This window comes from Pelophylax lessonae, assembly GCF_965119305.1.
Source record: "Pelophylax lessonae genome assembly, chromosome: 11".
In the NCBI taxonomy this organism is placed as follows: domain Eukaryota; kingdom Metazoa; phylum Chordata; class Amphibia; order Anura; family Ranidae; genus Pelophylax; species Pelophylax lessonae.
In genome coordinates this window covers 144,736,716-144,748,525 of record NC_138778.1, presented here as the reverse complement: position 1 = coordinate 144,748,525, position 11,810 = coordinate 144,736,716, and the positions used below count along the sequence as shown (strand labels likewise).

General features: G+C 47.2%; 1 protein-coding gene across 2 annotated transcripts in view; it reads left to right on the top strand.

Moving 5' to 3' along the window:
• Positions 1-5,245: 5,245 nt before the first annotated feature.
• Positions 5,246-11,810, top strand: part of TBC1D16 (TBC1 domain family member 16) — a 267,299-nt gene continuing 260,734 nt past the window's right edge. For both annotated transcript variants that reach the window (XM_082271734.1, XM_082271733.1), the window contains exon 1: positions 5,246-5,333. The gene's annotated coding sequence lies outside the window, so the exon portion shown is untranslated. The remainder of the gene's footprint in view (positions 5,334-11,810) is intronic.

The following is an 11,810-nucleotide window of genomic DNA, read 5'->3' as shown; positions in this document are numbered from 1 at the left end:
CTGGTGTGCAGACTATAAAATTTTTGTCTGCCGTCAAATCACGGCCGATTTTCGTGCAGTCAGTACAGATTTCGACAGGGAAAAATCTGATGAGCAAGACTGGGCATGCTCAGAGAAGAAAAAACACAAAGAAAACAATCCAACACATGACATCACTTCTGAAGTAGAATTTTGTCGGGCGAGAAAATTCGTGTGCAGTCTAGGCACATTCCAACCAACAAAACACCACTCTGGACAAAAGACGGACGATCGGTCGGCCGATAATCATTGCGTGTGTACTAGGTTTAATACACATTGAGACAAAGTGATGCCTGGGCAGGTGGTTCAGGTTTATACAGAAAGAGACAAGCCATTACCCTTGTGTCACCAGTTAGACGTCAGGTCAGGTGTTGTGCCAAAAGAAAACAAAAGTGACAATAACTGCTGCCGAAAACGCCTGCGATTTTGCCTTACTTATGGTGTGTTTTTCATAGGTCATGTGACTCAAAGAAATGCATCAAAACACAATTTTTGATGCATTCTTGCTGTGTTTTTAATGCATTTCAATGGGGAGGTCCATTTTTTGGTGCAGTTTGCCAAATACGCACCAAAAATGCAGGAAGCCGGTTTATAACACCGCTTCAAAAGGTGCCGATAATGGTCGAAAATAAATTCATATTCATTTAACTTCATGATATTAATTAAAAAGTCGAATATAATACAATTGTTTATAAAACTATATTTATTTATTTTAAAACATCAATTTTGGTTTCAGCCAAGTCCCTCCTGAATTTTCAGTTTTAGCACTGAAATTTTTCATGACTTTGAAATTTTCATTTCGGTGCACCACTACTATAATGCCTTTTGACCTCCTAACGACCGCCTGCCACAGATGTACTGCAGCGGGCAGCCGCTCCCAGGTGATTCACCGTACATGTACGGCGCTCGCTCTCGGGAGGCTAGGGGGCGAGCGCGTGCCGCCGCCGGCGCGCTCCCGCCCTCGCGCGTCAGCGGGGAAACCGATGCAAGGGGCAGGAATACTCCGATTGCCGCCTGACATCCGCGATCGCTCCCTGCTGAGAGAGAAGAACGGTCGGCTGATGTAAACACAGCTGACCATTCTTCTCCCTGAAATGATCATAGAGCTCATGTGATCCTTCTATATAGGATCACAGGTCTCTATGATCATTTCAGAAGCCACCCCCCCCCCCCACATTTAGAATCACTCCCCTAGGCTCACATTTAACCCCTTGATCACCCATAATCTTAACCCCTTCCCTGCCAGTGTGATTTACAGTAACAGTGCATATGTATAGCACTGATTACTGCAGTAATGTCACTGGTACCCCCAAAAGTGTCAAAAATGTCAGTCAGGGGTCTGATCTGTCCGCCGCAATGTCGCAGTCCCGCAAAAAATCGCAGATCTTCGCCATTACTAGTAAAAAAAAAAAAAAAAATTACAGAAATCTTTCCCGTAGTTAGTAGACCTGATAACTTTTGTGCAAACCAATCAAAATGCACTGATTGCAATTTTTTTTTTTTTTTGTACCAAAAATATGTAGCAGAAAACAAATTGGCCTAAAATGTTAGAAAATTTTGATTTTTACATTTTTTTTTTTTTGAGAATGTTGTATAGCAGAATGTAAAAAATATTGTTTTTTTTTCAAAATTGTCGCTTTTTTTGTTTATAGCAAAAAAAATAAAAATCGCACAGGTGATCAAATACCACCAAAAGAAAGCTCTGTTTGTGGGAAAAAAAGGACATCAATTTTATTTAAGTACACCGCGCAATTGTCCATTTAAAGTAACGCAGTGCCGAATCGCAAAATAGGGCCTGGTCAGGAAGGGGGCAAATCCTTCCGGTCTTAAAGTGGTTAAAAGAGCTGAGAAGTCTTCTAAGCATATGATCCTAGGGGTGGACAATAAGAGTGACCCTAGGGGTGGACAATTAGAGTGACCCTAGGGGTGGACAATAAGAGTGACCCTAGGGGTGGACAATAAGAGTGACCCTAGGGGTAGACAATAAGAGTGATCCTAGGGGTGGACAATAAGAGTGACCCTAGGGGTGGACAATAAGAGTGACCCTAGGGGTGGACAATAAGAGTGACCCTAGGGGTGGACAATAAGAGTGACCCTAGGGGTGGACAATAAGAGTGACCCTAGGGGTGGACAATAAGAGTGACCCTAGGGGTGGACAATAAGAGTGACCCTAGGGGTGGACAATTAGAGTGACCCTAGGGGTAGACAATAAGAGTGACCCTAGGGGTGGACAATAAGAGTGACCCTAGGGGTGGACAATAAGAGTGATCCTAGGGGTGGACAATAAGAGTGACCCTAGGGGTGGACAATAAGAGTGACCCTAGGGGTGGACAATAAGAGTGACCCTAGGGGTAGACAATAAGAGTGATCCTAGGGGTGGACAATAAGAGTGACCCTAGGGGTGGACAATAAGAGTGACCCTAGGGGTGGACAATAAGAGTGACCCTAGGGGTGGACAATAAGAGTGACCCTAGGGGTGGACAATAAGAGTGATCCTAGGGGTGGACAATAAGAGTGACCCTAGGGGTGGACAATAAGAGTGACCCTAGGGGTGGACAATAAGAGTGATCCTAGGGGTGGACAATAAGAGTGACCCTAGGGGTGGACAATAAGAGTGACCCTAGGGGTGGACAATAAGAGTGACCCTAGGGGTGGACAATAAGAGTGATCCTAGGGGTGGACAATAAGAGTGACCCTAGGGGTGGACAATAAGAGTGATCCTAGGGGTGGACAATAAGAGTGACCCTAGGGGTGGACAATTAGAGTGACCCTAGGGGTAGACAATAAGAGTGACCCTAGGGGTAGACAATTAGAGTGACCCTAGGGGTGGACAATAAGAGTGATCCTAGGGGTGGACAATAAGAGTGACCCTAGGGGTGGACAATAAGAGTGACCCTAGGGGTGGACAATAAGAGTGATCCTAGGGGTGGACAATAAGAGTGACCCTAGGGGTGGACAATAAGAGTGACCCTAGGGGTGGACAATAAGAGTGACCCTAGGGGTGGACAATAAGAGTGATCCTAGGGGTGGACAATAAGAGTGACCCTAGGGGTGGACAATAAGAGTGACCCTAGGGGTAGACAATAAGAGTGACCCTAGGGGTGGACAATAAGAGTGACCCTAGGGGTGGACAATAAGAGTGATCCTAGGGGTGGACAATAAGAGTGACCCTAGGGGTAGACAATAAGAGTGACCCTAGGGGTGGACAATAAGAGTGACCCTAGGGGTGGACAATAAGAGTGATCCTAGGGGTGGACAATAAGAGTGACCCTAGGGGTGGACAATAAGAGTGATCCTAGGGGTGGACAATAAGAGTGACCCTAGGGGTGGACAATTAGAGTGACCCTAGGGGTAGACAATAAGAGTGACCCTAGGGGTAGACAATTAGAGTGACCCTAGGGGTGGACAATAAGAGTGATCCTAGGGGTGGACAATAAGAGTGACCCTAGGGGTGGACAATAAGAGTGACCCTAGGGGTGGACAATAAGAGTGACCCTAGGGGTGGACAATAAGAGTGACCCTAGGGGTGGACAATAAGAGTGACCCTAGGGGTGGACAATAAGAGTGACCCTAGGGGTGGACAATAAGAGTGACCCTAGGGGTGGACAATAAGAGTGACCCTAGGGGTGGACAATAAGAGTGACCCTAGGGGTAGACAATAAGAGTGACCCTAGGGGTGGACAATAAGAGTGACCCTAGGGGTGGACAATAAGAGTGATCCTAGGGGTGGACAATAAGAGTGACCCTAGGGGTAGACAATAAGAGTGACCCTAGGGGTGGACAATAAGAGTGACCCTAGGGGTGGACAATAAGAGTGATCCTAGGGGTGGACAATAAGAGTGACCCTAGGGGTGGACAATAAGAGTGATCCTAGGGGTGGACAATAAGAGTGACCCTAGGGGTGGACAATTAGAGTGACCCTAGGGGTAGACAATAAGAGTGACCCTAGGGGTAGACAATTAGAGTGACCCTAGGGGTGGACAATAAGAGTGATCCTAGGGGTGGACAATAAGAGTGACCCTAGGGGTGGACAATAAGAGTGACCCTAGGGGTGGACAATAAGAGTGACCCTAGGGGTGGACAATAAGAGTGACCCTAGGGGTGGACAATAAGAGTGACCCTAGGGGTGGACAATAAGAGTGACCCTAGGGGTGGACAATAAGAGTGACCCTAGGGGTGGACAATAAGAGTGACCCTAGGGGTGGACAATAAGAGTGACCCTAGGGGTGGACAATAAGAGTGACCCTAGGGGTGGACAATAAGAGTGACCCTAGGGGTGGACAATAAGAGTGACCCTAGGGGTGGACAATAAGAGTGATCCTAGGGGTGGACAATAAGAGTGACCCTAGGGGTAGACAATAAGAGTGACCCTAGGGGTAGACAATAAGAGTGACCCTAGGGGTGGACATCACTGAAATTCAGCTTGGATTAGTGAGAATAGCTACTTGCAGGGCAGGAGCTCAGACTTGCAGATCAGGTGTTGGGAAAGGTAACCTCTATGCTGCTGCAATCATTTTTCCTCCAAAATTGCTTCACTTAGATTTCAGATGAATCTGTATGTACAGTATGTAATGCTTTGGTGAAGAGCGGTTTTATTACAACATATTGGTTCTCTGTAATTCATAAAGCTAATTTCTCCCCAGCACAAGATAAACCGCACCAATACACTGACTTTGAGCCTTGGGCATACATCATTAACACCAAGCTAAGACCCCAGCTCAGCTCCCCCTTCCAGTATTTTATGCTTTGTGTTTTTATATCTGCTTTTTCTCAAATGATTCAAGCTGGTCCTGTGTTGGATCCTCTTCTGATCTTCTTCAGCTTTGGGCAGCCCCTAGTAATGCAGAGAGCAACACTGATGTGATGCCATGGCACTGCTCTTAGCATCATTACTGAGGTTTTAACCTCAGGCAACGTGGGGGGTTCTTTACTGTTAGGGCTACAAGATTGTGGAATTCTCTACCACAAGAGGTGGTTTCTGCGGGAAGTATGGTGGCTTTCAAAAGACTCTTAGACTTACATCTCAAGGATCAGAACATTCAGGGGTATGAGAGATGATTACAGCCACACACACCTACACAGGTTGAACTGGATGGACTATTGTCTTTATTCAACCTCACCTACTATGTAACTATGTAACTATGTAACTATGTAATTAAACTGTTCAAGGCATGATGCTAAAGTGAGCCCAAGATGCCATGTACTTACAGTATCTCCTCCATCCTCTAGGTTTAATGGCCTATCATTTCACCCTGAAGACTGAGGACATCTTGTGGCAGAAAGTACTTACTACTGGGGACAGGGGCTCAGAGGAGGTGAGAAAGTCTTAATTGTAATTACTGTTGGGGGGCTATTGACGGTACTGTGCAACTGACACTGCGTGTACTGTTCTGAGATAGATTGTTGAACTCAATTTTGTGAATGTGTGTTGAGATTTGAATATAGTGTAATATTTTTATTTACTTTTTAATAAAGATCTATTGTGAAAAAAAAATAGATTTGAAATCACTGCAGACCATAATAATGAGAAGTATGCCAGACACCGTTAACATAACCTGCTCATACCTCTGATGGTAGCAAAAACCACTGTTACTGTATTTAAAGTGGTAGTAAACTGCTGCTACATAAAGTTTTCCTCTGTAAGACAAATGCATATTGTGCTAGTACGCATTGCATACTAGCACGTTATGAGAGACTTAACCTAAAGCGCCCCCCTCCAAAAATGAAAAGTCAGCAGCTACACACACTGTACACACACTGTACACACACTGTACACACACTGTACACACACTGTACACACACTGTACACACACTGTGTACACACTGTACACACACTGTACACACACTGTACACACACTGTACACACACTGTACACACACTGTACACACACTGTACACACACTGTACACATACTGTAGCTGCTGACTTTTAATATTAGGACACTTTCCTGTCCTGGAATCCAGCCATGTCGGCACTGCTGTCGGGTTCCGCCGCCGCCATTGCCGGTGAGGGAATCCGGCAGTGAAGCCTTGAGGCTTCACGGGAGGGTCCCTACTGCACATGTACGAAGCGTGCTGCGCATTCGGATTGGCTCATCAGCGGAGGAGGGGTCCTCACTTCACCGCGGTGCCGTTCCCAGAAGTGGGGAAGGGTACCTGTCATAAACTGAAAGGTGCCAAATGTGGCACCGGAGGGGGGGGGGGGGGGGGAGGAAGCAAATGAGTGGAAGTTCCACATTTGGGTGGAACTCCGCTTTAAGATGAAGCCCTCCAGCAGCACACTGTCACTACTGAGAGGGCTTCCATCTTCACAGGTCTTCTTTCCGGGTTTGCAGCCTCCCGCTACATGAGTGGCTGGGGTTGCGATGATGTCACTCCCGCTCATGAGCGCGGGATCCCTCGATTACGGCACCAGCCCTGCACTCTGAATATCTCCTAAACAGTGCAACTTTATGAGATGTGCACTGTACCTTCAGGTGAACCTTATAGGCTTTCCTGTGGGTACAAGTACCACTTTTATGTGTAGATGATTTAGGGTTAATAAACATAAAAGCAAATATGTATTATATTGCTTTTGAAGAAAACCCCCTTTGTATCGTGTGGGACTTTAAAGGTAACAGTAGATTACACATAAGGATAATATATAGTAGTATTCTAAAATAGTTTTATTGAAAATTGGTATAACTCTCAAGCAATATCTGTTCTCCTATATTTAGACATGATATAACTACATTTATGGCCATAAACATAATGGCTCATCAATTACATTGCAGCAATAAAAAACACAAACATGGTGCTACTTATGGGAGTGGCCTGTTTTTGGCTTTATTTCCTTTATTTTCATCTGGTGATCCTGCCAGTAAGTCTGTTGTTTTTCAACAGAACAAGCTGCCCTGCAGATGTAGCAGTTAGGGGGTTGAGACAAAGGATTTACCACTGACAGGGGTACTTACAATGATCAGGTTTTTTTTTTGTTTATCCCAAAAATAAAATAAAAAACAGCTGTAACTGCTTATAAAGTGTTACCTGGAGTTCAGCCTCAATTTTTTGTGTATTTACATCTGCTAATACAACTAATACTCCCCCCCCCCCCCCCAAGAGTAACAATGCATCTGTCTTACCACTGCAGAAAGAGTGTTACTGGCCAGATCATCAGGTGAAAACAGAGGGGAAAAATGCCTAAGAAAAGAAATCTAATGCAGCCACCACATCTAATAATTTGTAAGCTGCAAAGTATTACGTTTTGGGTTTTATATTGCCTGAAGGTGGAACTAAACTCTTCTATTCTTTGCAGCCTAGGAAGCTGCCATCTTAGCGTCTGTTTGATCTACAATTGCCATGGTACTGCATCAGTTGTGACACCAGCTATTTGATGATTTGACAGCTCAGTTAAGAGCACAAGCAGCAGTGACAGCCGCAGTCCCCCAAACTTTTCGGTGGCAGGGACCGGTATTGTGCGGCCAATTTTCCCAGAGACGGGGGGGGGGGGGTGGATTGTGGTTGATGGCGTTGGGGGACTGAGCGATATTGCTGCCACTCACTGATATAGGGTTTTAACAGGAATTCCTGTGCTGTCAAATCTCTTTACTAATGATTTGTATTTATAGATCATCAGCAGAAAGGTTTGACTGTACAGAGACTCCTATGGAAATATTATCAGTGCGTGGATCACTGCACAGAGACTCCTATGGAAATATTATCAGTGCGTGGATCACTGCACAGAGCTCACTGAGCACCATAGATCACCAGGCTCCTGCATCTATGTGTTAGCTGTGCCCCAGGGCGTCAGAAGGAGGAGAGCAGCCGCCACATATTGATGGGGTGGAGCGTCACTTGCTCGCCCGCCACTTACCCCCTGCTGTGCGGCTACAATGAAGGGCTAATATATTCAATTGCCGCACACCAGGGGGTAAGTGGGGCTAGGGACGGAAGCTCTGCCCCCTGTGAATAAGTGGCAGCTGCTCTCCTCATTCTGGGCATAGCACACATAAGGTCTCCTGCTGCAACCAAAATCACCCGCCTGGGTCTTGATTTGGCTGGGCTCTGAGTGGAGGGTGTGGAGTGCCCTGACTGCTGGGTGTCTCCTGCATGGCCCATTATGAGACCTCTATGCTGCTGCTGCTGTATCGCCAGAGCCGCCGCTAGAGGTCCGTTGGTTGGCACTGGTGATTTGGTCTTCGCTGCCATTTTGGAGAAGACCAAATCTCGTGGAGGGGAAGAAAGAACAAGAGGCTGAGCCCGGACGGCAATTTAAAGTGTCCGCTGATAAAAATCGAGCTGCTGCCAACCCCCCGCCCCGCAGCCCTGCCACCAACAGGTCATGGACCGGCACCGAGGTCACGACCCGGGGATTGGAGACCCCTGATTTACAGCATGCCTTGAATGTAACTGTTTTGGGAAATAGTTAAACCGATGGATTTGTTTCTGCTATAAAGCACACCCCTATGCAAACAGTTTCATACGCAGTTGCGACCAAAATAGCCAAGTCCCCCCTGGGTCTTAATTTGACTGGGCTCTGACTGGATGGTGTGAAGTGGCATGACTTCTGGGTGTGTCCTGCATGGCCCATTATAAGACCTCCATGCTGCTGCTGTATCGCCAGAGCCCCCGCTAGAGGTCTGGAGGTTGGCACTGGTGATTTTGTCTTCTCTGCTATTTTGGAGAAGACCAGCTCTTATGGAGGGGAAGAAACAACAAGAGGCTGAGCCCGGGTGGCAATTTAAAGTGTCCGCTAATAAAAATCGAGCTGCGGCCAACCCCCCCTCGCCCTGTGGCCCTGCCACCAACAGATCATGGACCGGCACTGAAGTCACGACCCAGGGGTTGGAGACCCCTGATTTACAGCATGCCTTGAATGTAACTGTTTTGGGAAATAGTTGAACCGATGGGTTTTCTTCTGCTATAAAGCACACCCCTATGCAAACCGTTTCATACACAGTTGCGACCAAAGACAGCCAAGTTCCGCCTGGGTCTTGATTTGGCTGGGCTCTGGGTGGATGGTGTGGAGTGGCCTGACTGCTGGGTGTCTCCTGCATGGCCCATTATGAGACCTCCATGCTCCTGCTGTATCGCCAGAGCAACCGCTAGAGGTCCGTTGGTTGGCACTAGTGATTTGGTCTTTGCTGCTATTTTGGAGAAGATCAACTCTCAGAGAGGGGAAGAAACAACAAGAGGCAGAGCCCGGGCGGCTATTAAAGTGTCTGCTAATAAAAATCGAGCTGCCGCCAAACTCCGCGGCCCTGCCACCAACAGGTCATGGACCGGCAAATAGGTCACAGCCCAGGGGTTGGAGACCCCTGATTTACAGCATGCCTTGAATGTAACTGTTTTGGGAAATAGTTAAACCGATGGATTTGTTTCTGCTATAAAGCACAACTCTATGCAAACAGTTTCATAGGCAGTTGCGACCAAAAATAGCCAAGTCCCCAAGGGGGTCTTAATTTGACTGGGCTCTGACTGGATGGTGTGGAGTGGCCTGACTTCTGGGTGTCTCCTGCATGGCCCATTATAAGACCTCCATGCTGCTGCTGTATCGCCAGAGCCCCCGCTAGAGGTCTGGAGGTTGGCACTGGTGATTTTGTCTTCTCTGCTATTTTGGAGAAGACCAGCTCTTATGGAGGGGAAGAAACAACAAGAGGCTGAGCCCGGGCGGCAATTTAAAGTGTCCGCTAATAAAAATCGAGCTGCGGCCAACCCCCCCTCGCCCTGTGGCCCTGCCACCAAAAGATCATGGACCGGCACTGAAGTCACGACCCAGGGGTTGGAGACCCCTGATTTACAGCATGCCTTGAATGTAACTGTTTTGGGAAATAGTTGAACCGATGGGTTTTCTTCTGCTATAAAGCACACCCCTATGCAAACCGTTTCATACACAGTTGCGACCAAAGACAGCCAAGTTCCGCCTGGGTCTTGATTTGGCTGGGCTCTAGGTGGATGGTGTGGAGTGGCCTGACTGCTGGTGGTCTCCTGCATGGCCCATTATGAGACCTCCATGCTCCTGCTGTATCGCCAGAGCAACCGCTAGAGGTCCGTTGGTTGGCACTAGTGATTTGGTCTTTGCTGCCATTTTGGAGAACACCAACTCTCAGGGAGGGGAAGAAACAACAAGAGGCAGGGCCCGGGCGGCTATTAAAGTGTCTGCTAATAAAAATCAAGCTGCTGCCAAAACCCAGCGGCCCTGCCACCAACAGGTCATGGACCGGCAAAGAGGTCACAGCCCAGGGGTTGGAGACCCCTGATTAACAGCATGCCTTGAATATAACTGTTTTGGGAAATAGTTAAACAGATGGGCTTTCTTCTGCTATAAAGCACACCCCTATGCAAACAGTTTCATACACAGTTGAAATACAGTAGTGGTATCTGCTTTCCCTGGCAAAGAATTTGTGATTCTGTAAATTCCTTCTTGTGATCAATAAAAGCAAAGGCCTTCAAGTGACAAACTAAAATTCTGGTTCAGCTCTGAAGATTTCTGTGTCACCTCCCTGTCTCCAGCTTGTCCAATGGATAATAAACCTCTGTGCTTTCAGCAGGTAGGTGACCACACTAAAGCTGAACATGGATGTAGTAGGGTGATCTTTCTTGGCTGGGACGTGTAAATCATAGGACTGGTTGTTTTAGTGGGATACATTTATTTATTACAGGTGTTAATATAGCATGCACAATTTAAGCAGGACTTTACATACTGTACATTCACATTGTTCCCAGGGCCTAGCTTGGACCGGCTGACATGTGTGATTTGTGATTGGGCCAAGCTGCTGGGGTGTCACTGCACACTTCACTCTTTCAGCCCTTTTGAAGCCCTGTGTACTCAATGAGTGTAAGAAATATGAGCTTTGCTTAGTCATTTAAACCGGGATATTTACTTACATTTTCTGTTAGCTTGGAATCATTGTGTTCTCTTTGCAAGGTCGATTTGGCCTTTGCACACAAAAAATAGAGCACAAGAGACAATTAAGCCACACAACCAAACAGGAACTTCACCCTTTTGAAAAAAAAAAAAAGGAAAAGTCAACAGCTACAAATACTGTAGCTGCTTACTTTAAAAATGAAGTTCATGCCAGTCCCTGGAGTCCAGCGCTCTCTTCACTGCTGCAGGTCCTTGTTGCCGCCCTGTTAGATTTGGAGCCAGCTATGCTTCCTGAAGAACCACTGTTGGTTCCCCAATTGGCAAGCGCAAGATCACGGAGTGCAGGGAGACTCCTGAAGCTTCCTGGAACGTGTGATGTGTACCAACTTCCCTTAAAAAAACAAAACTTTAAGGCTACGTTCACATGTGGGCGCAGCGGATCACGGGCAGAATCACCACGATTCTGCCCGCGATCTGGAAATCATTGCAAATTGTGGGAGGCCTGTGCGATGCCCGTGATTTGCAATGGCACCCCAAACGCTGTGCGATGTTGCCGCGACTTCCGCCTGCCGAATCGCGGTCACATCACGCAAACAGATTTGCGGGACGCATGACGCCCAAAAAAGGTACAAGAGCTTCTTTTGTGCGTCATGCATCCTGCGATTCTGTTTTCGCGATGTTACCGCGATTCGGCAGGCGGAAATCGCGGCAACATCGCACAGCATTTGGGGTGCCATTGCAAATCACGGGCATCGCACAGGCGTCCCGCGATTTGCAATGATTTCCAGATCGCGGGCAGAATCGCGGTGATTCTGCCTGTGATCCGCTGTACCCACATGTGAACGTAGCCTAAAAGTGTTGAGGGTGGGAGGAGGGATCCCTTACTAATAAGCCTCAGTTCACACCGATGCGACCCCATTTTTGCGCAATTTCCAGTGTGACTACGCA